The following is a 23,703-nucleotide window of genomic DNA, read 5'->3' as shown; positions in this document are numbered from 1 at the left end:
GCTTATGACTAGCATACATTCTTCATATCACATTCAAAGTCTAATCTGGTTTTTCTAGCAATCACATGGATAGGTGTAAACAGATAAATAGTCACCGTACTCTCTTGACTGCCACAGCTCATTTTTCATCTTTTGAAATAAAAGCCCAAGAGAATTTTTGTCAGGATAAATTGGAGATTAAAAAAAAAAAAAGGTTCTGTTTTAAAGTAGATACTTTGAACATGGCAGATTTGTGAGAAATTTTCTTTTGCTTTTGAGGCCTTTTAAGACCTAGAAGGCTCTACAAAATTAGAATTTTGGTTACATAAACAGTGTTCAATCTGACCCTAAATTAAAGAACTGCTTTTGAGCCAGGTCTGAAGCTGTTTTGGCTTTTGTAAATTCAGATATATTATCAAGTTTAACACTAAATTTAAGCATTATAAATTAGTTGACTTTTCCCTTAATTAGCAACAGCTATGTTCTTATAGAAAAGCTGAAAATATGAAGTTACATTTTCCTCTAAAGGAGTCTAATTACATTATTATCTGAAATAATACCTCCTTAGCAATTCTTTGAACAGTACTGCCAATGTTTTCTTCCACCATGCAGACTTTGAATAAATAACACAGTCTACATCAAGACAAACAGTACATTCAGCAAGCTGGAGAAAGCAAATGAACCAACTCTCTATATTCATAACAAGCTTCTGTATCCCTTGTGGAATTCACAATAGATACATACATTGTTCATTGGAGTATTTTAATATTTTTTCATGCAATTCTATACATCAAATGTCCAAAGAAGGTCAATTACTTGCAACGAAAAATCCAGAGAATCCCAGAAATACTAAGCCATTTATGGTGACATCATGAGGCTAAAATATGCAGCAAATAGTACCAATAATACTATTAACTACTAATAAAGAAAATACAATCACCAGACCAGTGGTTGTATTAAAAATGGGCCTTCTTATTTAAGGCCAAAAAAAAAAAAAAAAAAAAAAAAAAAAAAAAAAAAAAAAGGCCCCTATCCATTCTGATCTATCTTCCTTATTTAAAACAAAACAAAACAATGCTTCCAGAAAATCCCTCTAGACATTTTAAATCCTACATAAGATATCCTGGAATAAAAAAGCATTACGTGGACTTCTGGATGGCACAGCTACAGAATTATTATCCATTGCACTGTAAGAAATGACTTCCACTCTAGTCCAGGGTTTATTTTTCCTCATAATCAATGTTTAACTCCTCCTGGCAATTTCATGAGACCAGATGTATCAGTTTTACTTTTCCAAAGGAATTCTGTTTAGGGAATTACATTGAACATGGTGATATGCATTGCTCTTTAGTACAATTTTATTTCCAAAATTCAATTTCATTCTGTATTTATTTATTTAAGGACTACTTGAGTTCACTAAAAAAATAAATAAATAAAAATGTTTATACGTGCTACGTGCCATGGACCTGTGGGCATAAATAACACGATGTGAATTCAGATACACATCCTTTTCCCATTTGTTTCCATTCTCAGTGCCAACTTTGGTTCAATAAACAATGACTTTCAACTTGGTATGAAGGAAGCATCTAGTACATAATGCACAGAGCTGTGCCCCTCCAAAGAATGAAACCCTTCAGAATGGCTAAGGGTGAGAATAAAACCAAAGCTCATGAGAGCAGAATACAAAACAAGAGTAGTTTCAAATTCACCTGAGGTAACAGCAGCAACTATGGCTGAGTCAGGGAAATATTTTCAAGCACAGTTTTGCTGATCACTTTTACACACATGACCAGTCAGTCCAGAAGCTATTTATGAAATGAGCATTGAGATTATCATAGAATTGAGCAAGAACTGAGATCACTTGATTCATTCCTATGACACATGTTCCTCAGCTTCTCCAGCAAGAAAAGGGAAGCATTAATCCTTTGCACATTTCTCAAAAGCATGTTTCAGGGATTAAAGAATTCAAGGTGGCAAAGGATCAAATTACCATTTATGTAGGACTCTTTATAACTAGCAGGGCATCATGTAGTACACTGGAAGAGCTTATTTATTGAATTCCCAATTGAATTGGCCTCAGAGAGTTAATACAACATCCACAGTGACAAATTTACTCACTACAAATGAATTGCATTAGTTCCATTATTTGTAAAGCACTTTACCATCTGGGAAGAAAGTTGTCGTATAAATTCCATTCTTTTCAGTATCTTGGATAAGGAGATTCTAAAGAAACTAGCTCAACATTTTATGAGACAGAAAAGTGAGGTTTTTTTTTTTTTTCTTCTATGAATTTGCTAAGTGTCTCTGCCCCATGGTTTTGACACGGGAAAGATGGCTGGTGGCAGAGAGTGCCGGCAAAGGAAAAGATGTGGTTTTGCAAATTTGGAGTTGATTCTGGCTCAAAACAAGGGTGCTGAGTTAACAACCAGAAGAGTCATTTAGTTGAGACTTACCTCCAGAGCAGAGAGCATCTCAAAATTTTAGCAGATTCAACGTAGTCTCAGAGTTCCAAAATCTTAGGTTTCTTTCCTCAAAGCATTTCCACAGAGACAATATTATGTGATGTCAGGTACAGTTACTTGGGATTCCAGTGATCTGAGTTTGAGCCACAGTGCCATTATTGTTCACTGTTTGACTTTGGCCAAATTCATTTCACCTCTCTGAGCCCCAGTGATATTCCCTGTAAACTGGGAATAAAAATGGTAGCATGTTAGAGGGTTATGGTAAGATAAAATATGATAATGCATGTAAGGCTTCTAGTATCGTGCTTGAACTTTGTAAACCCTCACCAAGTGTTCACTTTTATTGATATCCTCAAAAGTGTGACCCAAAGTGTCTGCTTCACTAGAAACAGTGCCCTGAGTGGTTTGGGAGAGTCCGGTAGACAGTAGTTCAACTCCCTGACATGTAAATAGTGAACTATCAATATTTTTGTTGGCTCCTATTGACACATCCTGCCCATTAATTTTGACCACTAACCTGTACCCATTCATCCATTCGCTAAGACAGCACTGAGTTAGAGCCTCTGTGGGCAGATCCTGTGCTAGTCCATTGAAAAAGGGAAGACAGATCCCTGTCTTTTGGAAAAGTGAAAATTTATGGAATTACTTTTAAAACAACATGAAGCGTATTTGTACATTATGAGCTAGTAATGATTTGATTGTTTGATTGCAGCTAATACTTACTGAGAACTCATCAAAGGCTAGAGCCACTGTGCTCAGAGCTTGATGTAAATGATTTCATTTGATCCTTACAAGGATCCTGAAAGACCTAAAAGACACTATTCTTATTCTAAACTTCAAACCCAAGGATTCTAACACCAGAGTCCATATTATTGACTACTACTCTAAACTGCCATCCTAAGGCAATGTAGATTGCTAACCCAATCAGTATTGGGTTAATCTTGTACTCAATAATCTAGTACTTAAAGTACTAGATGCTCTTCTAGTATAGCCTGTCCTCCTTGCAGACTTAGACCTTATATTTTGCTACTGTGCTGTGTTGATCAAACACAGTTGGCAACTGCATTTATTAGCAGTTACAATCCTGTACATTTTTATCTGCAATTTCCAGTGAATAGAGAGGCATTCTACGTTTTGTTATTTAGACTTCATGTTTCACCAACAAGACCTCAGGGTTCTAATTTATGTAATCCTAACTGGAAGGTCACTAATATCCCCATTTTGCTGCTGAGGGAGCTGAACCTTGGATAGAGCCACTCCACTGATGAGCAAAATCAAGTATAGCTTGAACTCAGGTCTTTGACCCAAAGAAATTACGAAATCATAGTTTGTCTTTTAAAATTAGAGTAATGCTTTTTATGCAACCAAAGCAAAAATGACTTTAAATTTGATGACTGAACCATTGCATCATCCCTCTGTAGCCAGCTCATTTCTTGTTCATTCAGTCAAGATCGCTGAGCTCCTCCCAAGTACTAAGCTTTGTCAGGAAGGCAAAAATAAATCAGACACAGAGCCTGAGTGCAAAGAACTTATTTGAAAGAGGAAATAAGAATCTTCAATTAAAGACAAAATAGAGAAATAAAATAAATAAATATATAGTCAAGGCCATAAAAGAGAAATTGGAGTTCAGGGGATTAAGGGAGTCTTTGCAGCTAGCTGGCTTGCAGCCTCTATCAAAGTGGTAGCTGCCTTAAGAGGGGAGGGCATTTATGTCAAAGAAGTAATAGGCTGGTTTACTCAAATAAGGAGCTGATTAGGTAACTGGAGGGAAGGGGAAGTGAAAAAGTGCAGTTTGGCACAAAATTGAGCATTGTTGTCAATTTTATCTTTTCTAGCAGTTGTTTTGTTTTCACAGATACAGTGTGAGATATTTTATGAACTCAAATGAAAGGTTTCACACACCAGATGAAAACATACAAAGTGCATATTTTCAGTTTTTTCGTATTTAGCATTTCAGCTCTGCCATGCTGTTCACCTACTGCATTGAAAATAACTCTGTAGCACACTACGCGCTTTCCCTTTAAGAAAAGATTCCAGGCCTGTTTTTCAGATGGTCATTCAGTGATACAAACCTGTAGGACTGAGATAAATTGCTCCTGGAAACATTTTCCTCTTGGAAAATCACAGATGAGACTAAATGAGACATTTTATATATATAGTAGCAAACAGTCATAGGTACATTTCATTTTGAAAGTCCCATCTGTCTTGTAACCCAAACAGGTTTTGACACTGCAGAGTGATTGCAGTACTTCAGGACACACGAAACACTAGGAATGTTCAGGACAGGATGCCAAAGAACTTGGTACATTTTTACCATTTGGATCTTTTTTAAAAGCAACAATATAATTAAAACTGTAATTGTATCTCTTGATCTATGTGACCATTGTATTTTGCAACATATAGCTTGAATAAGGCAGCCCCACATTTAAGTGCAGCTTTTACAACAAAAGAGAACCAGCAAAGCTTTTGCCAGGATTAGGATTTTAATTGATATCATTATAGCTAAAAGTTTAAACATTATGGGAATAATGGCTCTGGTGTTTTTCAGCACCTTATTATTCATTTTACATCTTTCTGTCAGTGATGTGCTCAAGTCCACAGTGTCTGTAATATTTAAATTAATAATGCAAATTTAACTATTGCCATTAAAGCAAAGAGCTAATTAGGTCCCTGCTTGCTGACTGGCAGTATGATGCAATGAGTAAAATGATTTGAGTTGATAGCTAACATTGCCAGGAAAATGTGAATTGAGTTCGCTTGAGATTAAACAACGTCTAAGACTCCAAAGGAGGGGAAAATAAAAAGTGACTCATCCCATTTTTCTAAATAAAAAAAAAAAAATCCATGAAGAGACACAAATAGCTCATCAAGCAGCTGAGAGCAAGGTTTCTGAGATGTCGTGCAATTATTTTTTGCCTTTCATTCAATTGCATTTCTTCCAAACACTCTGGAGAAGCAATTTTTCTTGGGCATCAGAATGTGTGCCTTCTTCCATAGTTTTCACATTCTAAGCCAGCAAGGCAAGGCAAGCAAGCTGAACTTTACCTGTTTTATTGACAGCTCTTCTTAACTAAGCCCTAACATGAGAGAGAGAGAGAGAGAGAGAGAGAGAGAGAGAGAGAGAGAGAGAAGAAGGATGAGGAGGAGGAGGAGGAGGAAGAGGAGGAAGAGGAGGAGGAGAGGAAGAGAGGGAGGGAGGGAGGGAGGGAAAGAGTCAAGGAGAGAGAAAGGGAGGGAAGGGAGATGAGAGGGAAAAAGAGACAGAGGGAAAGAAAAAGCGAGCAAGCTGAATGGCATTTCTGTTTGTCATTATTCTCATTTCAGAAAAACAACCCAAAAATAAATTAGATAGAAGACATGGAGAGGAAAATAATGCTTGTTTCAAATTCAGGTAGGAAAAATCTGTCCTAGAATTTCTAAAAGCAGAAAAATCGTGCAAAAGACATAAGGACGTATTTCATTTAATAGAGTAAAACCTTTGATGATTGTCAGAAACAAAGTAGAGGTTTTCTTATACTGGCAAGAGTATGGACTTGCTTGCTGCTACACACTGGCTCAGGAGTAGTCGCTGCTAGTACATGGAGCAGCCCAGCCTCTCCTCTCTTAGCTGTTACAAAACTAGTGGGCTGTTTGAACATCTAACTGGATGCCAGGTTCATCAGGTAGTCCCACCTGAAAGGTACGATAAAACAATAATTGAGTGCAAGACAGAAAAAGGCAATTTGGCCCAACATGCTTTTTAAAAATAAGTTTTGAATGTAATAAAAGGTGGACATTTTGTTCATTGAGGGATAATTTCATATATTGTGTGAAAATACTCCATTTTTAAAGAATGATGGACTTACTCTAAGGAAACTGCTTATTTAATTGGATTGCTACAACCTAACACTATTAAATATTTGCCTCATTTAATTTTATCAAATGACAGTTCATGTATCTGTGCCAGTGAATTCATTTGTTAAGGTTATGTCCTCATAGCGAATTCACTCATGTTCTGTTTTCTAAAACCTCTGTCCCTTTCTCCTGCTTCCAATGTGTCATAACATGATTCTCCAAGGATAAGCCACTGTAGTTGTCCCTCATTGCAGAAGGCTCTCCTATGGCAAATAGTGAAGAATTCCAAATACCAAGGGCATTGTTCACCTTTATCTCCATCTTGACAAGGAACTGGCATTCATGTGACAGAAGAGGAGTATTAATTACTGAAAGCCTATGCTGCTGAAGATGTTGATTAAACTATTCTTCTAGAACTTGTCTATGTGGCATCAATGGTTTCTGGTTCACACCAAAAATTACTTTTTATTTTTTAAAAATTTCATTATTTAGCATTGCTAGAGGCAACGTGGCATAGTGGTTTGTAAAAATGCCATGTGCTATGTATTGAGATGTTACTCTGGCTTCACATACATGATGTCATCTCATCCTCAGGATTAACATCATGACTGGCTTTGAAGTCAAATAGATCATTTGTATTGCTGTGGAACTTAGCTTCCTTATTGATAAAATGAGGTAATGATACCTCATGAGGTTTTTTAAAGATAAAATTATATATGTATAAATTGACTAATAGCATAGCCCATATTCTCAATGAACAATGCATATTCTACTCATTTATCAGGAAACATAAAGTTGTCATCCCTGCACTCCTGGGGTTTGGTAGCTACTCTCAAAAAGCCGTGTAGTCACTGTGCCCATGTTGAAGCAAAGTTACCTGGCCATTTTGAATATATGCTTCTTCAAAAGAAGGCTATATCAGGAAAGCCATTAAGGTTGTTCTTTCAAACCTACCTCCCAGGTTGAACTGCTGTAGAATCCTTCTGACGTTCCCAGTGGAACTGCAGAATTGAATTACTACTATTTCATTACTTTGCTGTATCAATATGAATTTAATCACAACTGTATCCATAGATATATAGGTTGTTGTCAATTTTTAAATAAGTTAAATAGTATCATGGTCGATATAGTTATATCCATATTTTTTCCTATATTCTGGATGACTTCCTTGAGAATGATCTCCAGAAATAAGGTAGATGACTGAGTTGGAAAATGTGAGCATTTTTTTAAGGTCTTGATATAGATTGCCAAATTGCTGTTCCATTTACAATGCATTGTGTGAATGTAGTTTCATCCAACTTCAGCCTAGGCTTGAGTCCTTTCCTCCTACAGAAACTCTCCAATTTAAAAATATTTACTAAAAGATAGCACTAGATTGAATGATTCAAGTACTTGTTAGAGGATACAAAATGAGATATGTGCCCAAGCTTCCAAGCATCCTTGGAGGTTGGTAGACAAGGAAGAATTGCCATGTTGGACTCAGAGCCTATAGGTTGGAGTGAAGAATAAGACAAACCCAGACTGGCTCACAGGAGTCACAAGACCAGTAACCAACACTTATTGACGTCTTCCTATGATAACCAGGTCTGTGTTTAACTCTTTACATGGATTATTTTATTGAATTTTCCCCAAACCCTCATTTTACAGCTGACAAAGCTTTACTAGCATTTGGAAGTGAACATCTGAAAGCAAATATTCCAAAGGGAAGGAATAGTCCAAAATAATCAGCCCAATTTTTCTGTTTTTCATCCAGATTAACGATCACAGTATCTTCTCCAAAAGCCACGTGGGGGAAGAGGGATCTTTTATGGGGAGAAACAAAGAAGAAAGGGAGGAAGAAGAAAGGCAGTGGAATTGATCTCTTTCCAGAAGCTTTCAGAGTGTCATGCCATCTTTGGTTGGTGACCCTCTGGGCCAGCAGTCCCCTCTGCAGGCTGTCAGGGGCCATGATAGGAGTTCATGCCAATAAACTGGCCTTTCAAGAAGCATTTCTCCATCTTGGAAACACAAACGCATATACACTCCTGTCCAGATCAGACACATGGGCTTTCTGGTTCACCTTTTCTTTCCTGAACAAGCATATTTATCATGGTCAATGTACAAGAAATGCCCTTTTGATGCAGCTCCCCTTTGTCCCTCTTTTCATGCCTTAAGCCATCAAAAGAGCACAAAACTCGGTGACATTTTGTAGGATTTACCTCTGAGACTCTGGTGTCACACACGCAGCTGGGAGTATTGAATGTGTCCTGGTACGAACCAGTGTCCTGAGGGTCTTTCCATTGATTTTACTTCTGAGTTCACAGAAAGACCCAGTGTGCTTACTTTGACTCAGTACTGAGATATCATTATCTTAGGACCGTTCATATAAAGGGAAGAAAAGGGAAATTCAGGGGAAAAGAGACAGTATAGACCAGATTTAGAAGTACAACTATGAGGTAGAATGAGCTGAACTTTCTTACCTGTCATATTTCAAAATAAAACCTTAGTCCTATCCCCTTAAAATACGATGCTGTGAAGTCTCACTGCTCTCAGGATAAAGACCAAGCTCCTCTATGTGGCATACACAGCCCTTCTGGATCCTGCCTCATCCTCCCGTGGCCACTGCTTGCCCTTACCTAGATAGGCACCAGTCTACCTGATTCATTTGCAGTGCTAGGATTGTGTAACTCTCTTGCCTCAAAGACTTGTACCTGCTGATTCCTCCTCTGCCTTTAGGGACATTGTCCTTGTTCCTCCCTAGCTACCTGAAGTGTCATCTCTTCCAGGAAACAGCCCCTGACTACTCAAGACCTGGCTACACACCTCTTTTCTGGGCTCCTAGAAGTGCCTACATATTCTGTTCTTATTAAAATGCTTCTCCCACTGATTGAAATTTCCTGTTACATATCTGTTTCCTCTCTAAGCTGCAAGCTGGCTGGAGGGTGAAGGCTTTATCTTATTCAGTGTTCTCATATCCAGTTTTTAGAACAGTGCTTGACACAGAAGTCACTTTATAGATGTTTGTTATCGTGGAAATCCTGAACATCTTTAGATGACACGCACTTACACTTCAACTCACGAAGTGAAGATGGGTATCCCATGTTTGTTCCAATGAATGGCAGGCTGTATGAATACCTTCCTGAACCACAATACAGTTCATTCTCTGTGTTTCTTATACACACTCACATGATTATGCAGTTACACGGTAGAACTAGAATCATGCCTGTAACAATACTCTATGCTCTGAAGGCATTATTTATATATCCACTCTACATTTATCCAGAAACCCCAGCTGTTAACTCTACTAACCATTCAGACAACCTTGGTAAGCAATTGGTATAAGCTCAAAGGTGGCTGATAATGTTCCATCCTCCTTCTGTTCTCAATAGCTGAGTTTGGGTTCGTAAGCTTAGAGAAAGGCTTCTCAGAACCAGCTGGTGGTTTGGAGCATAGAAAAGCCATGCATTTTTATTGTGGCTATTGTTTCCAAGACTCAGCTAAGACCTGAATAGATAAACAAAAAATATATCATAGAAGCAGCCTACTATTCTCAGGGTTGCTATGACTGTCCCCAGGGCCTTACAAATTATCAATGAAAAATACAACATACTTTCCAGAATTAAAATGCTTGTTGGGCAAATGGCTCAACTTCAAAGAGTGGCTTTGTTTAGAGCCACCTAGTGACATTTCCTCAGTCCTCCTCCCTAGATGGAGAGTGGGAGCCACTACTTACCACCTACCTCCTGCCCTCTTAACCCACAGCTTGTTACATTAAGCTAGGAAAGTTTTATGTGTATAATTTGTGAAGTTCTCTTAAGCAGACAGTGCTATATATATATGTGAAATGCTGTTATTAATAATAAAGGTTGGCTCACCTAAGAATATTGTAGAATTAAAGTAATGAGATTCTATTTTTAGGCAGCCTTGCCAATAACATGCAAGTATGATAAGGCTATGATTTAAAGCTCACTTGAAGCTTCCATTGCTCTAAAGAGTACATTTTCTGGGCTGCCTGCACACAGTAGTCAGCCGCACAGAGCTCTATTAATGCTAATGGTGGCTCCACACTCGAATCCCAGCATGCCCAGCTAAAAATAGGTCTCAGTCTTTCAGACATGGGAGTGTATCCTGCAGAAGCTTGCTTTCACAAAATACAGATCGACCTCTTCAGTCACCTTGCAAATCCTGATCACTGTCTTTGAATCACTAAGAAAAGCCTCTAGAATGTGTTTTGAAATTTTTACACACCTGTAATTATGTGAAGATAAAGGATGTGCTTGGGAGGCTCAGTTCTGTTTATTTTTGGATGTGAAAATGTATTCAATAAAGCCCTCAATTTAAGTGATTTGTAGCTAGAAAAGAAGTCCCACTCCTCAGGAAAAAAAATAATTAGCTCTTCCACCGCTAATGTTCAGGTCAATGCTTTGTCAATAACAGTAACTCTTCTTCACCAATTTAGTGCAGCCTATAAAGATCATTATGACTCATAATTACAGATGCAGATTTATGTCAAAATGTATATATAAATCTCTAGTTCTGACTATGGGTCACCTCTTATCAGGCAAAAAGATTTGTATAAGGAGACACTCTCCTTGATCCCTTTGATCATTTTTCTCTTTCCATTTTGGGGGTAGAATTATAAGGGTTTCCTATCACTGACCCAAATATAACCCAAGGTGCATTACAGAGCCACAGCTGGAGGGAGTGAGTTGCTGTCTGGCTTTGGTGGTGGGAATGGGAGAAGGATGAGGTAGCTGTGGAAATATACTTCCTGAGATTATTGCTCTCTGGTTAAATGAAGAGCCCCTTTTCAACACCTGCAGGTCAGCCCCTGTAAATCAGAGGGAAGATGATCATCTGGACAGAGGGAGATGGGTTTTAAAATGACTAAGACTTCTCGAGGCTGAAGTCTACTGCTCTGTGCTATAACCAGGGCAGTCAAAGTCCTGGTAAGTTATCAAAATCTGTGGAAGCCTGAGTGACTGAATGGGGTGTCATGTTGGCCTTGTCCAGGATTTTGTCATGTTAAGATTTGGGTTTGGATGCATTTCCTGCTAGAAAGTCTGAGTTTTGAAACATCACCTGGTCTCCAGGGAATCACCCTGATGGTAGAGGGGCAGGATTTCCCCAGCACCTGTGGAGGATGTGAAAAATGCACCCACCCTCTATGTATGCACAGGTAACTGCTGAAAAATTGCTAGTTCTTCTATTTAGAATCAGCCTGAATGCTGGGTTTGAGAGATTACTATGAGAATGCCCAGAGACTCCACTTTTTTCCAACTGCAGAGCTCAACCTAATATACTTAGAAAAGACAATCTATGTTTAATATGGCAACTCTCAGACAGTGTTAATGAAAAATACATAGTTAAACACACACCTACCCCTATGCCCAAGCAATTCAATTTCTGGAATCACACTCAAAAGAAGCAAGCACATAAGTCCACAAGAAGACCTGCACAGGAATATTCAGCACAGCTTTTATTCATAACAGCCCAGGCCTAGAGACAACCCAAATGTCCATCAACAGGTGAATTGATAAACAAACTGTCATATATCTCTGTATTTAGCAATAGAAAGCAATGAATTACTGATTCCCACACAGCATAGATGCATCTAAGAAATGTTGCATTAAGTGAAAGGAGCCAGACACAAAAGAATCCATTGTGTGTGAATTCATTTATATGAATTTCAAAGACAGGTAAAACTAATCCATCAAAATAGAAATCAGAATACTAGCTACTTCAGTGGTGCTGAGGATTATTGACTAGACAGGAGCACAAGGGAACTCTCTGGGTGATAAAAATGTTTTATATCCTAATCTGGGCAGTGGTTAACATGTTATATACATATGTAAAAAAATTCATTGGGCTGTATACTTAAGACTTGAGCAATTTACTGTTTGTAAATGATAGCTCAATAAATAAAAATTTTTCCAAGCTAGGTGGAAAAAATACATGGAGAAGAACTCATTTTTCTAAGAGCCATCATTAACAAAGACAAAATCAGGAAGATATTCTAAAGAAAAAATGAAAAGGAATAAATGAAAAAAAGTGAGCCTTTTACTCTTCTTACTTTTATCACATGACATGAAAATGCTGGGGCTCAGGAAACCAAAATCATTATATACAATGCTTAGGAATCTGAATGTGCCTCTTAAATTAGGAAGTGTTTCATTTACAAGGTTTTCCTTAGGAAATGGTGTTGTTTAAACATAAACAACCACGAAATAGATATTTTCAGTTGATGTGTCACTCGTCTTAAGAGATCAATTAATGATTATGACAAAAATTGATATTAAATATACAGTCCCCATTTTTCATACAATTCACCTCAGTCCTTTTGTGTTTGTCTTGTGATAGATAAAGACTTTTAAGTTGTTACAGGAAATCTTCCTGGGGTGCTTGCCTTCCTGTGTCATTAATGAAACAAATTTATTTTTCAAGAAAGATTATGACAGAACTTCCACATAGCATCTGCTACTCCTTATTCAGTTGACATTTTCATTTCTGTAATTCTAGAGTTTGTCTGAAATTTTAGTGATATTTATAAAATGCTTGCAGAATTTTAAACTGGACCTAGTGATCACCAAGTCCTTCCTCACTCATTTAAGATGAGGAGACTGAGATCAAGAAAGGTTAAGTGACTTACCTGCCTGGGTTTGTCTTCTCTGGCTGACTGCTTGTGTAGAATTTGGATGTCTTTCCTGAAGTCCATGATAACAGCAGATTCTATGGTCAAAGAGATAGTGCCATTGCATTTGTAAGCACATACACATTTTACAAAATGGGAATCAAGATGAAGATCATCTTCAGGTGGGACCCAGAATATTTTCCAGTCATGGAATTCTGTTTCTGATCTCTGTATAGTTTCCCCACAGCAAAACTTGTGTCACTCACTTTAGGCTAAGCTGTCTATCCCCCTTACCATTAATAACTCCACAAGAGCTCTAAGAACCTGTGTCATGCATATAATGTGGCTTGGGAGCTGCACTGCCTGGGTTCACTTCTTCTTCCCCTACTGGCTCCCGTGTAGCTAAATTACTTACACTGTAAATCTCAGGTTCCTTATATAGAAAACTATGATAATACTATTACCTTACCTCTTTTTTTTTTTTAATGGTTTAACTTGAATTATGTAAGTCAAGTCAGCCTGGCTGTTAATAAATATTCAATAAATATTATCTAATAGATAATTATGGAGTTTTTAAAAAGAAAACTGTACGCCATTTTCTTTTGGTTGGTTTTCCCACATTTTTGCATATACAGTTCACTGAACTGAATACTCTATGCTTCCCTTCGTATGTTCTACCAGGTTTCCTCTCAACTCCAGCTCCCTTCATCATTACTTATTTGTCCTCGGCATAACTGCCATCTGCCTGGTTTTCCATGGCATGTGTCACTCATCATACACATTTTAGCAGTGAACTCTTTTGGTCTTATAATGCTCTTTGTTTTACCTGATGTCAGCTTTCAGAAGGCAGGGGCCATATCATGTATTACTTTTGCATCTTTAATGGTTTCTAACGTGATGAGGGACATGTAGCAAATGCTTGAAAATTATTGTAACAAAGGTATTCAAATAAAGCAACTTGAAAATACTAAGCCTTAGTTTTAATGATGGCTGGCAAACTATTTTGATAGTAATATTCTGTAAAGTCATATTTAAAACATTTCGTATAGCAGGAGTATTGTAGGCCCTCCCCCGAAAAACTAAATAAGTAAAAAACATATAATCCAATTGTTAGAACCATAATTTGGAAAATCTGATGTTTCCTTTCAGTCCTGTTAGAGTGCATGTAATCAGGTATCGAGACCCAAGCCCTGCTTTTGATTTATGCATCAAATAATGACCCCAAACCAAAAAGAAAATATAAAAACATATCCAACTCGTGTTCATAGTCATAGTCTTTTTTTTTTTTTTTTTTTTTTTTTTGAGATGGAGTTTCGCTCTTGTTACCCAGGCTAGAGTGCAATGGCACGATCTTGGCTCACCGCAACTTCCGCCTCCTGGGTTCAGGCAATTCTCCTGCCTCAGCCTCCTGAGTAGCTGGGATTATAGGCATGTGCCACCATGCCCAACTAATTTTTTGTATTTTTAGTAGAGACGGGGTTTCACCATGTTGACCGGGATGGTCTCGATCTCTTGACCTCGTGATCCACCCGCCTCGGCCTCCCAAAGTGCTGGGATTACAGGCTTGAGCCACTGCGCCCGGCCCATAGTCTTTTTAAATACTAGGAAGTTACAGAGCCATCAAGAATTTACAACAGCACTGGTAAGGCTTATGGTTAACATTATATATACATCAGAACATAGAGATTTCAGAAAGCATCCCCAACACTTAGGCTTTATGGTGATTTTGTACTGGAATCCTTTCATCCCCTTTTTGATGCTGTAATTCCCTAACGTCCATTTCACAAAAGATCATTCTCAAATAGAGCTACAAATGTAGAACTGTTTGGATAATTTGGCATTTACACTGCAACTTTAACCTTTTCAAGGTGTTGGTCCAGTTTTGTGATTTATTTTAAATAATAACTATTTTTTTCAGTTTACATGAGTTCATTGCTAATTCAGGCATTTGATTTTTAAATTTTGTGTAATTCCTAGGTAGTAGCTAAGATATCTTAAGTGCCAGGATAAACAATGCCAGGTAATATGTAATTCCTGCACGTTATGTTCCTAACTTATGTACTCAGCAGGAATAAGACTTGTTGGGACACCACTTTGTAAAGAGTTTGCTTACTCAGGGTACTGGCATTCAGTTGCAATTGTCAGAATAATGTGTACACGTCTGCACACAGCCCTGCAACTGTAATACACAGAGTGTTTCTGGTATTTATTATTATTATTAGTTTAATTGATTCATGAAAATTATGTATATTTATTGTGTACAGCATAATGTTTTGAAATATGTATACATTGTGGAATAGTTACATCAAGCTAATCTGCATTTGGATTACTTCACATACTTTTTTTTGTGGTAAGAACATTTAAAATCAGCTCTCTTAGCAATTTCCAAGTAAAAAACCCACCGTTATCCACCGTTATTACCTATAATTACCATGTTGTACAAGATGTCTCTGAATGTATCCCTCCTGTCTAACTGAAATTTTGTATCCTTTGACTAACATCTCCTCTAACTCTTCTCTCTTCCCCAGCCCATGGTATCCATTATTCTACTCAATGTTTCTATGAGTTCTATTTATTTAGATTTCACATATAAGTAAGATCATGCAGTATTTGTTTGGCGTGCCTGCCTTTTTTTCACTTAACATAATGTCCTCCAGGTTCATCCACATTGTCGCAAATGACAGGTTTTCCTTATTTTTTAAGGATGAATAGTATGCCTTTGTGTATATATCATATTTTCTTTATGCATCCAACCATTGATGGACATTTAGGTTAGTTCTGTATCTTAGCTGTTATGAATAATGCTGCAATAAACATGGGAGTGCAGATAGCTCGTTGACACATTGATTTCATTTCTTTTGGATATATGCCCAAAAGTGGGATTGCTGGTCATATGGTAGTTCTATTTTTAATTTTCTGGTATTATCTTCTTCTTTTCCATCATTTCTCCATCAATTCAACAAATATTGAATGTCAACTATGTACTACTTTGGGACACGGCAGACAAAATAACACAAACACCCTGCCTTCATGGAACTTAATTCTAACATCTTTTCTTTTAGCCTCTTGGGCTTTGGTTCATTGTACCTTTGCCTAAATTCCCACCATTTGGTTTTGACAACAGTAGCAGATAGCTCATTGCATGCCTGTGGCCTGTCAGGATTTTAGTTTTAGCATTACTTGTTTTAGGCTGCATTCACTATATATGTCTCATCCTTAAAATATAGCCCAAACATATGTTCATTACTCTTTAAATCTGATATGGTTTTTCTTTTCACAGCCTTTGCAGTTCAGGGGTTTTGTTAATAAAATGTGTAATGGGAGCATTTTTTTTTGAATGAAGAATATTGAGATTATTTTAATTTACCTTATACACCTGAACATCTATCCATTTTGACAATCAGTTAATGAATTGATGGGTCTATTAATGTTTTATAGAGGCTAGTTTTTCCTGGTATGTTGTCTTTTACTTTTTTATGTTCAAACATATGATCTATTCATAGTGCTATTAGGTCCACTGATGTTTCTCTTTGATATTGTAATAAATGCTAATGATAGTATTTGGAGTCCAGTGGTGATGGTGTGGACTCATATGTTTAAATATGACTGATGGGTATCACGTAAATCTCATGGCTAAGTTTTTTACTCACCTCAAGGATGATTAAAAGAGTGTATATTTCACTTGGTAGCAACCTATCCTGTGCTAGGTGGAGAAGTAAGGACATCCTAAAATATTAATTATTTCTGTGGGTAATGATGGTTTTGTGAAGTATTGAGAAGGTGGGTACAGTGACCAAGATTAAGTGGAATTTCCCTGCCATATAGAGAGAAATTCTCAGAATCATTAATGGTATGGGTTCATCCCTGCGACCACACAGTGAGATTAAACGAAGATGGAGAAATCTTTGCTAATTGACTAGTTCAAAAACTGGGGGACACACAAGACCTTTCCTGTTTTAAAGGGCAATTTTTTAAAGCACTTCTGGTGACTGCCCCGTAATTCCACCCTAAAGAGGCAATTCGTTGTTCCTATCATATATATGCAATCCAGGGTACAGAGCTATATAGGAATGTAATTGAAGCAAAGATCAGTTGAAAAGTCATGAATTGTGATTATAAATGAAAGTTACGGATTGCAGCTAAAAACCAGTTTGATCCATATCTATGAATATGAAATAAATTTTGGAATATGCCTTTATTTTCTAAACAGCATTTTCAAATAATTTCTTTGATCTCTTAAAATTCATAGTAAGATCAGTTTCTTTATTGGTTATGGGGCTGAACTGAATAAAAATAATAAAGTTATTAAAAATAAAACAGTAGCATTTGTGGAATGCTTTTCATTTGTCAAGCATATGTGAAATATCAGTTATTTTATTTAACTTTTAACTCTATGAGATAAGGACGTTTTAATATCCCTTCAATAGCTGAGGAAACTAAGGCATGGAGAGATTAAAAATAACATTTCCAAACTCCCATAGTCAGTAGTTGGACTGGGCCTCCATAGCCCACTCTTTTAATCATCCTTTTTTACAATGCCTCTTGGGCTTTAGCAAGAGAAAAGGAAATTCTGCATTATTCTCTGTTTTAAAAAATCTCATATCATTTATTAAAAGGTCAAATTCACACCTCTTGCAGACGGACATTTCGTGGTTCTTTTTAGAGGATGGTTCATGATTCTTTTCAAAGACATCTTTGACTTAAGGCACTCATATCCAACTTCAAAAGTAGCCCCATCTGAGGAGCTTAAAATTATCTGGTGCTTACTTGCAACCTTTTTAGTAAATGCCCTTCTGGCTTAGGGTAGCTTTGGTATTTCATATTTAGTAAAAGTGTCTGCTACCTGTCCTTAGAAAATATCTTGGTTTTATGTCTCCCAGACTGCTTGTTGCTAAAGGCAAAATGTGGAATGGAGAGTGGTGGAATTTCACTGTGCTATAGGAATTAGGTGCAACTACTACATTAAAAGCAACGGCAGGTGCTATAAATCTGAACTTTGTTTGGGGGAGAAAAATAATAAAAGTAAAACATGTGACAGGATAGTCTTCAAATTGCCAAGGGGAAGATACTTTCCTTAGAGAAATAATTAAGCCTTTCTACAAAGAAATCATTTTTTATTTTGGATTGTGCTTAAAATGTGAAGGTATAATTCAGATTTCTAAATAATGAATCATTCAATTTCTTCAAAGCCATTTCATTTTCTTCAGGGCACATCTCTTTTCCCAATGTTAAAAAAAAATTCTTAACAAAGTAATTCGTGTTTATTGTTGAAAATCTAGAAATACATGAATAACCCAAATAGCACAATACAGAAATAACTACTGTTCACATTTTAGTATCTGTCCTTCCAATATTTATTTTATACATATACAATTTTTAATGTAATCTATTCTTTTCAATTATCAATATATCACAGGATGTTTCCATCTCATCAAATATTATTTGACAGCATTGTTTTTAATGGTTGTTTAGTATTCTGTGTATCAGTATATCATATCTCACCCAGATCATTATGCTGGAAATTGAGGTTGTTTCCAATATTACACTGTCATAAACAATGCTGCCATGAACACTTATGTAGCTGATTCTTGGTACACATTCATGATTATTTTTCTTAAGATAAATTCCTATAATTGGACAAGCTGACACCATGGGTTTGAAAAATATGCTGGAGAATTTCTCCTCCAGAAAGATATCAGTTTACATTCACAAAAATATAATGTTTTACATGTAAATGTTAAAAAAATGGCATTTCTGATTATTCTTTAGAGTAGCTTTGGTGAACTCTTATTTCTATACCAGTAAAGCAGGCCCTTTACCTATACATCTGGTGGACAGTAGGTGAGCTGAGACAGCTTGTAAGTTACATTTCCATTCATTTCCGTATCTACCTCAGGCTTTATATTTTGCTTGCCTTTACTTTGGTAAGTTTGGTGCAAAAGAGAGAGAAATGGTAGGGGAACAGGATGGAGAAAGAAGTAAACACACTCTCCTAACTGGGCTCTTATGGAAATAGTGCATTCCCTGTGACAGATTTATTACAGGGGAGGAAAAAAAAACCCACTTCTTATTTGCATTCATTCATTTTTGCACGTCCTGCACCTCTTCTTTTTTGTTTCTTTTTTGAGACAGAGTCTTGCTCTGTCACCCAGGCTGGAATGCAGTGGCACACTCTCGGCTCTCTGCAACCTCTGCCTCCTGAGTTCAAGTGATTCTCCTGCCTCAGCCTCCTTAGTAGCTGGGACTACAGGCACTCACCACCAGGCCCAGCTAATTTTTTTTTTTTTTCGTATTTTTAGTAGAGACGGGGTTTTACCATGTTGGCCAGGGTGATCTCAAACTCCTGACCTCAGGTGATCCGCCTGCCTTGGCCTCCCGAAGTCCTGGGATTACAGGTATGAGCCACCATGCCCGGCCCTGTACTTAGTTTTAATGTAGAGAAATGCAACTGTTTCAGATTTCATAGCAAGCTTTATTAATGTATATCATCAATGTGCCTTTATTTTGATTTGCTGACTGTAATCAGCCCTGTTGTATTCTCAGTACAATATCTTCATTGGTATATTTTAGTGGTGGAAGAATTGTATCAAAACATCAAACCAACCACTCCCATTCCTAGGAGAGAGGATGACTTTGGAGCTGCAAAATACACTCTGATCATGAATTTGTTAATATCATTAGGATGTGATTACAGACTATAACCAAGCCAACCAACAATTTCACTCATTTGAGGTTAGAATAATCTTAACAGGCCTGTATTTTGGAGAATGGTGACCTGAAGTCAGTCAAAGTAACATGTAGATACCCAAAAGAAGCATCTTCCCAAACAAGAAAATTAAAAATTCTTATTCATTTATATCTCAAGGAAGTAGATATAATGATGAAAAGAAGAGCAGGTGAACCTTTTTCGGCCATGCAAAGCTTCTCTGGCTCTTTGAAATAATAGTAAATACTTCTAAATTCTGTCTAGAGCTGGAACTTCTAATGAAGTCAAGTCCAAGAAAGAGAATCATGAAAAGCAGTGGTTCCCAAACTCTGATAACACTGAAGTGCTAGAAATTTGGCTGAGCTTCAGCAGAAGGTTCTGGGGGTGGAGGTAATCTTCCTTCAGCCAAAGCAGCCATGCTTTTATTTGAGCTCTACCTTGAACCTCTTTCTAAGTGCTCACTCAAAGGAAGGCTTCCTTGGCAATAATAATAGTGACAACAACAACAATAGAGAAATACTAATATAACTGTAAAAATGTGTTCTGATAATGATTACAATATGGCCAGAATGTTCACCTAGCCTCAGACATCAGCACTGAAAGATGTTCTGATACTGTTTTTTTTGTTTTGTTTTGTTTTGTTGTTGTTTTTTTTTTTTTTTTTTTTTTTTTTTGAGATGGAGTCTCACTCTGTCACTCAGGCTGGAGTGCAGTGGCACAATCTAGGCTCACTGCAACCTCCGCCTCCCGGGTTAAAGCAATTTTCCTGCCTCAGCCTCCCGAGTAGCTGGGACTACAGGCACCGGCCACAAAGCTGGGCTAATTTTTCATATTTATTAGTAGAGACAGGGTTTCATCGTGTTAGCCGGGATGGTCTCGATCTTCTGACCTTATGATCTACCCACCTTAACTTCCCAAAGTGCTGGGATTACAGGTGTGAGCCACCACGCCCAGCCTCTGATACTCTTACAGACTATTTTTTGGAAGTGAGATTAGAGACTCCCTCCTGCCTAGCACAAAATAGGCACTCAATAAATGTCTGTGGAATTAATGAATAGGCCAGTGGATGAGAAACGGAAGAATGTTGCACCAGCAGTTTAAAGACCTAGGTCCAAATCCTGATTTCTTGACGTACCTTGGGGTTTTCTCTGAGCCTCAGTTTCTGAAGCTTCCTGTGAGGAGTTTAAACTAGATTAGTTTTGAGATCCCATCCAATTCTGCTTGGAATTATGACTAGAAGAATGTAGGCTGTGCTAGAAAGGAATTGGAAAGAGAAAGAACAAGTTACAAATGCTGGAGGTCAGGCAGGTAAATAAAGATCAAGCTACCAACAGCAACTACAATAGCCAGCATAGTCTGGCCTGAAACCTGTTTATCACTGTTTGATGTTCACAGGGCATTTGACACACATTTTTAGAATACCTTCGGGCCCATTTTATAAATTGCAAAACTGAGGTTCAGCAAGGCAAGTCATTTTCTTAATGTTACCCAGTGGCAAAACTGACATTGGGAATTGAGTCTTCAGATAACATCACCCCATGGACTCAAATATATAGGAAGCTTTATAACCTGGTCACCCAGGTAGGTAGCAGGGACACATAAAGCGGCAAAAGGATTCTACTAAGTTGGGGTGGCCTAGTTCTCCTCTCCGGAGAAGGAGGCCCATAACCTAAGTCTCATAATTTCTGATCCAGAGTTTCATGTATGAAACTTTACGGCCTCTTGAAAGGTGAATGAGTAGGTTTGATTCATTGGAAGTCAGAAATAGCTTTTAAAACATTTGGGAATCAAGATAAGTAGTCTACTTTGTAAAATTTTCTTATGGATGTCACCACTAGAAAAATTTATCTTAGCTTAGTATATTGCAAAACTTATTCAAACCCATCACAGGTTCAGATTCAGTCATTGTTAGTTGAGAGTTTTAGCATTAATCGTAGCCATATCTTAATTCATGTGGTCTCGGAAAGTAACGATTTGTTTTGCTATCACTGAATTCCACCCATGTAAAATGGGTCACCAGTATGTCAAATTTTATGAGGTTATTTATATCCCCTCTCTCTTTTTGGACTGCAGTTTTGCACGTTATTTTTCTTTTGTGTATTAATAAGAGGAATTCAGAGTACCGAATTTTGTTTATTGAAGAAATCGGCAACTGTGAATCCTGAGTAAACAAAAAATAGAAAATGTGAAATATTGAAATAGTTTATCTGGCCATGAAAGGGTACATTCTAGTTTCATAATATTAATCAAGAAAATCTTACAATAAAATGTTCTTCAGTTCCTAGTTTAATTTTTAGTTGATGTAATCTGTACATATAACTTTCAAAATCACCTAATTATACTTTAATAATCTTATGTAAGTATATATATATGCACATGGAATATATGTAAAAATATAAATATACACACACATTCCACCATAATAATCAACTATTAATGACTTTCCTTTAAAAAAAGTCTTATCCAATAACAATAGTTTTTAGATATATGGACAAGATAACTTTATGTATATTAAAATTAGTTAACAAACAGCAGCTACATGTTCACTAACCTACAAATAGCTGTAAGTTCTATCTTGTCCTAATTATTCCTAATACTCTCTGTTGAGACTGATATCTCAAAAAGCATGTATGTGTTGATGATAGAAAGCAGGTTGAAAAGCACTGATTTATTACAACCCTTCATTAAGGTTAAAAGCATTCCACTGAGATGAAGACATCTGCCTTGTATTTTCACATTGCAGAAGAAAAGTTAAGGACAGGAAGAACAAAAAGAAAGAAAACAATGTTTTAAGATGAATTCAAAGCCAGGTTTGAAGAAAACAATTCTTGTTTCATATCTGTAAAAGTTTTTTGAGAAAGAATTCCCCCTGTCCATGACTGTCCACTTACTATGATGCTATCAAATTTACTCAATACCATATATTAACAATGGAAATCATGTTGTGTCTCTAAATTATTTTTCAAAATTTTACACAAAGTTAATGAGCACATGTATCTCTCAATAGTTTCTTTCTTTTAAAGAATTAACAAAGAAAGCTACCACCAGAGAGAACTAAGAGGGTTAATTATACAAAGGAAAGAGATTTTAAAATGCACAATTTCTTACCTCTTCTTTGAAAGGTGGGACTGGTTATATAGTTTAGTGAAAAGTTTTACTTGCTATTTTGGGAATCAAAGGAAAAGGCCACTGGAGAGAGGCTGAATTTAGCTGTTGCAGGATTTTTATCTCTCTAAATGAGTGCTACTGACAGGAACCATATGTGTTACTTACTGTAGCTGTGGAAGAGAACATGGGTGGTTTTCCAAGGAGCTGTCACCTGCCTGTATGCTTGTCGTATTGAGCTCGTACACAAATCGGATATATTTGTGATTTCTTGTGTATAATAAACACTTAGAGCCACAAGTGAGCTTGGGGACGGTGTGTTTCTCTCACTTAAAGGATTATATGTGAATATCCAGTTGCCTTTGCTTTAGAATTGAGATCAATCTTTGTACATAGTGGTGTTCGTCACTACACAAAAACATTTGTGAATGCATGAGGCCCCCTTTAAAATGACAGAAGAAAGATAAAGTAGTTCCTAATTAATATTTATTAGCCCACTCAAAAATAAGAAAAAGTTCAAGTACAGCTGATCACCAAACTAGTAAGTTAAGGATTTCACTTAGGTAATCAAATGCGTTTACTTCATGTTGCAGTGTCAGCGTTCTTGAATAGCAGGTATTTTCCCAGGAAAAGCAGATGGAAGTGACATTTTAGTTTGCATTTCCATGGTATATCTTTCCCCAACATTTTGCTTTTAACCTACCTATATCATCATATGTGAAGTTAATTTCTTGTAAAAAGCACACAGTCAGAATTAGGGGGAAGATGATTTTTTTTAAATAATCAATTTTTATAATCTCTGTTTTTGAGTAATATGTATAAACCATTTATATTTAATGTAATTATTGATACATTTATACTTAAGTCTGTCTTTTTATTTTTAATTTTGTTTGTCCCTTTTGTTTTTCATTCATCTATTTTCCCTTTTCCTGCCCTGTTTTTCATTATTGAAATTTTTAGATTATTTCATTTTAGTTTACTCTGCTGTTGACTGTATCTCTTTGTGT

The 23,703-nt window shown here is 36.8% G+C and overlaps 1 long non-coding RNA gene across 1 annotated transcript; it reads right to left on the bottom strand.

Moving 5' to 3' along the window:
• Positions 1-5,895: 5,895 nt before the first annotated feature.
• On the bottom strand, positions 5,896-22,759 carry LOC141584460 (uncharacterized). Its single transcript, XR_012517514.1, has 4 exons — positions 22,700-22,759; positions 20,727-20,844; positions 12,904-12,983; positions 5,896-6,113 (listed from the first exon to the last, which is right to left on the bottom strand). It is a non-coding gene; the product is annotated as an uncharacterized LOC141584460 (long non-coding RNA).
• Between the last annotated feature and the right edge of the window lie 944 nt (positions 22,760-23,703).

This window comes from Saimiri boliviensis, chromosome 5 (genome assembly GCF_048565385.1).
Source record: "Saimiri boliviensis isolate mSaiBol1 chromosome 5, mSaiBol1.pri, whole genome shotgun sequence".
In the NCBI taxonomy this organism is placed as follows: Eukaryota; Metazoa; Chordata; class Mammalia; order Primates; family Cebidae; genus Saimiri; species Saimiri boliviensis.
The sequence above is the reverse complement of the archived record's forward strand: the minus strand, read 5'-3'. Positions and strand labels throughout refer to the sequence as shown.